The sequence below is a fragment of the Pinus tabuliformis genome, chromosome 4_1, assembly GCF_031772625.1.
Source record: "Pinus tabuliformis cultivar Carrire ecotype Pingquan chromosome 4_1, CPIR1, whole genome shotgun sequence".
Classification (NCBI taxonomy): domain Eukaryota; kingdom Viridiplantae; phylum Streptophyta; class Pinopsida; order Pinales; family Pinaceae; genus Pinus; species Pinus tabuliformis.
Genome location: NC_142303.1, coordinates 279253706 through 279258899, shown reverse-complemented (window position 1 = coordinate 279258899; position 5194 = coordinate 279253706).

Here is a 5194-nt window from a genome sequence, read left to right as displayed (position 1 = left end):
TCATTGAAAAACCAAAGGACCAAGGGACCATTTCTCTCTCCTCTATAGGACACATGGTAGAAATTGATTGGCCCTAGGGAGTTGACATGGTAGTTGACATTAGCATGATGTGGTTGTATGGTGGACACATGGTAGTTTTATTTTTCATTTTCAGTGGCCTAATGGGGAAAATCTCACTGACACGTGTCACCACTGAGGAGGTGCCACATGAAGTAATGACGACAATATGACATCGCCTCGGACGTTAGCATTTCAGAGGAAGGATACATCGTAGCCCCACTATAAAATATTTTTGGAAAATTTATGATGTAAGGGGCTTTGATGGTATTGACACATGGTTATAGGGACCCAGAGAACCAAGGGAATAGAAATAAGACTCAACACCTGAGTACTAAAAGTATTTCAAAGGTCAAAATCTTGAAACTCCTCTAAAATTGAATTACGAAGGAAGTCTCGATAAAGAAGCTAAAGGAACCAAGGGCAGAAGAGAAAAATACACAGGGAGAAAGGCCCCTAGTAGGAGCCTAAAGGCTTTAGCACCTAAGTGTTATGGCCCCGGTCACGACACCCAGTCCTATGAAGTAAATGTGATACAAGGCTAAGAAGAGGAAGCTAAAAGCAATCTAGACTTTGTAATTTCGTAAGGTCTATTAAAAAAAAGTTACAAGATATGAGGGCTCTAATATTGTAGCACTTAAGGGCTAAGCCAACAGTGTAAGGAAGTGGTCATATGAGAAAGAAAATTATAAGGGGGATAAGCACTAAAGGGCTAAAGACATCGAAATTGTGTTATTTCGTAACGTTCTTTTAATATAAGTTATGATGAGTAATGGCTCTAATACAACTATACAAGTGTTAAAGGATGAACAGGTCAACAACATCTGACTAAATGTGTGCAAAGAAGTTGGTTGATGGAGTTAATGGAAATTTCAGAAATTGCTTGGTCATGGCAACAAGGACCACAATTCTCAAGGAAGAACTACTAGGTTGGTCTTGATGTTGGAAGAAAGCCATCTCTTATCTCCTGTGCATGTCTTATAGACTTAAATGAGGAACATAGAAGCCATTCTAAAGTATAGTTAAGCTTTGCGAAGCCATGTATAAGCATGGGGAGTTTCAATAGAGTGCACAATTGGACTGAGATTAAATTCTCAGCATGAAGGATCACACAAAGCGTTGGTGAAGCACTCAAGAGCTCGTCCTCATGTTTAATGCAGCGAAAAAACTCAAGCAATAGATGTTATAGCAATATGGAGGTGTCATACAAAGGTACACTCGGGAAGTGTGGAAATGTGCAGTAGAGACAACATTTTGTAGATTTTAGTAGAGGATCAAAATAAGTGATTGCCATTGAGAAAAGTGAAAAAGATTATTGTTGCGTGTGTTGAAGAGTGTAGAGCAGAGCATGTGAGAGTTGAGCAACTGGCCCATGTGTTGAACTGGAGAAAAGTGTTGTAGAGAGCCCATGGAATAGAAGGTAGAGTGCAGAGGATAAGGTGCTACTGTGTGAGGCTGAGAGAACCTGTGTAATAATAGAGGACCAAGAGAAGAAGTTGATTCTGTAGTAAGCCAGATTGGTATTGTTTTGTATTTGTATTTGCCTCTATTTTCAGTTTCAAAATTTTATGAAAAGTAGAACAGTGGCTAGAGAAGGTGGTGGCCTACATTCATAAGAGGTTGGTGCCTCTTGGAAAGTAGGCTATTTCTATCCTAAGGGGGTCGGCGCCTCCTATGAGTGGGTGCTCACAAACAAACTAATGTGATTAATTAGGTGCTTAATTTACATCATAACAACAAACAAATTGGTAGTTTTCTCCCTTTGGGTTTCTACTTAAAAATACTGGTGTCAATATGTGTATGTTGCTCATGTGATGGATTGTATGTACGTATGAATGTCTTATCTTGTTGTTCATTTGTGTTATGTGTGAATGCTCTCATAAGTAACATACAGTAGAAGAAATAATTAAATACATATCCATAAAACGTTTTAAGAACCTCACTATTACTGATTCACCTCCCACCCATCTCAATAATTCCTTATTTCAAGAAAATATTGTTATATAGTTTTATTCCTTTGCATGCATAATAATTATCAATGCATAATATGAAAATAAGTTGAGATTATTCTGTTTTTTCGGTAAAAAGATTGAAAAGTCTCATTGTTGTACCTCTTTGTCTTTTGCATGTAGTATTAAGAGTTATTGATATTTTTAAATTATAATTTCATTTATAGTTTAAGTTTAGTTAGTTAATTTGTATTTAGAATGCATATCATAACAAAAACTTAAGATTACATTTACTAGTTACATAGGTTTGGTTTTTTACTTTCTATATTATATTTCCAATACAACTTGCATATTATTTAATGCATATTAATTATTGTATCATAATTTACTAATTATTCAATTTTTATATTATGTATATTAACGTAGAATAGTAGAATTAGTTCCATGCATATATAACATTAGATAGTTTTAGAATTCCCAGTCTCTTTTCTTCACAAGAGGAAGAAATCCAAATGCCAACGGAGAATTTAAACCCGTTGGGAGTGGCTATTAAAACAACTTGGGCTATCAAAGGAGCCTTGGTCTAGGCCGCATCCCCTTTGCCGACAAATAGTCCAAAAGCTCGCATTAACAATCCCTCATAGACCCAGGGATATATAGAGAAGATTTCATCTCTATTCAAAGGGGACCAAAAACTAAAAGATAAAAACCCCCAATTCAAGGGACATCTATATATATTATTATTATCTAGCAAGAAAAATGTTTTAGCTATCTAATTGATCAATTTTAGAAGTAGTAGCCTTTTTTCTCTTTTGTAACCAACCATAACTTGATTTCTCAACTTTGAATCCCCTTAAGAATCCAATATTTTGCAAAACAAAACCTCCTTGCTACTAAGACAATCCTAAATATAACTCTTATATCCCTTCTAGTATTAGGTGGGTTTTTTCTCTACCTCACTACTATGAGAACCATTTCCTTAAAGATCTGAAACCTTTGATACCTCCATACTTGCATCTCACGATGAATCCTTCTACACATAAAACTTCTCCCAAAACCATATTACCCCTCTTTTATCGTCACACTCCTCCTCCATAGTCCAATATGTGTCATTATCCTCCCCCCATCCCACCCCACCCCACCCTACCCCCCTCGCCCACCACCCCCGCCCGCCTCCACCTCACTATTTTTTAGAGTAATGTTGTTGGTAAATTTCCATTGCCACATTAATGTAAGGGGAATAACCTTCTTACTTTCACCTTGCATGTGTTCCTAGATGGTCTTAATGACACCTAGATTTCCCTTTGGAACAAACCTCAGTGATCCTGGACCCAAATCAATAATGGAAAAATATTCTTTCTTTCCCATTGTACAACATCTCATCCACTTTTATTTTAATATATTCACCAATAACATTGTAAATATTGATTTAGTTTTTCTTCTAATTATAAACATTTTTTTTTAATTTATTAAAAACCCTAATTTTTAGATATAGATTACTATGATACAAGATAATTTTTTCATCTATATATATATATATATATCTATTGAACTTAAATATAAAGGATAATATTTCAAAACTTTTATGGGGTCATAGGCGCAACAGGGATCCTCTCTGGTGCCAGAGGAACACATATATTTAAGTATGCATGGAGCTTGAGTTTGGCATCCACTCACTAGGTGGAAGCATATTCCCTTCTCCAAGTAGTCACTTTAGCTTGCACTTTATGTGTTCAAAAACATTTGGTAATTGGAGATTCCAAATTAATAATTCAACATCTCCAAGAGTGCTTCTCATCTAAAAAATATTAGGTTTGTTATCTTTTGCATATGACCTAATTGGGTCTAAGTACATTCCCTAAAGTGGAATTCTACTATGCTCTTCACTAAAATAACTACAAGTAGACACCAGTGCAAGTGAATCTTTAAAATGGTTTGAAGGTGACATTATAATTAATGCACAACTATACAATCAAGAAATCATGTTATATGATCAACATTAAATCACCCTCCATCACATCTCACACAGATGGCTAGATTCAAGGCCAAGGTCGCATATTATGTGACACATGTTAGTATTCAATTTAAGGTGAGATCACATTACATTAAGGATATTGGTGGGATTCCACACAATGTGAAAGACCATTTCATGTTACAGGGAAATTATGTAGCAATGAAGGAACTAAATCTAGTCACCATGAGGTTGGAACATCATGAAATATTAGCCATCTTGAAGAAATCAAATATAATCTGGGGCTCATTCATTATTTTGGTGTGTCTTACCAAGTTGGAGATTGTATTTTTGATGGTAGAGGGCCTTCTATAGTCACTAGGCATCCATATTGTCTCTATAATGATACCTTTCTCTCAATTTAACATTCAAGAAACTATCCAAAACCATATTGAAAAAATTGAAGAATTGCATAAATTGTTAACATGCCTATAATTGTGAATAGACTCCATGGTGGTTTAGATGACAATGGATCTAGATATATGGATCCAATAATCTTTTCTTTCTTCAGAAAATAGAAGTTGATATTGAATCTCTTTGTAGTCAATTGGAATCCACTTTGCTAAATGGTTTGTCTCCCTATTACTCTCTTTATGTGTTGAGTGGATATATAGTTGGGTGCTCCGATCATTTTTCAATTGTGTTACCAAATCTAGATATGCAAAGCTCAAATGGAGGACCTAACATCTTCTCCTAAAGCTAGCCAAGACAACCCTTTAGTTTAATTAGCATGTTCTTTAAAGTATGCAATATTTTGAGCTTTCTTTATTAGTTGTGTATGGATATGTGTTTTTAAGAAAATATTTCCCTCTTTTTAGTTAATTTACGATGAAAATAGTTATGCATCCTCAATTAATATGGAAAAATCTTATAGTTTCTTTTCCCAATATAATTTTGATGTGAGTTCTAACTATATGTTTTTATACTTGCCAAATGCAAGTATAGTGTAATCAATTTGGGTCAAAATTATTTGACTCTTAATTAATTTGCATTTTTTTAGAAACTATTTTCAAATTTTATTAAAGTTTTGGTAAATTTAAATAGTAATATTATTTTTTTAGAAATTGAAAATTATTTTTTTGAATTTTTAAAATTTGAATTTCTAATTTTTAATCGGTGGATGACTAATTTTATGTGGTTTAAAATATTTTTTTAGAATTAAAAATTATTTTAAAAA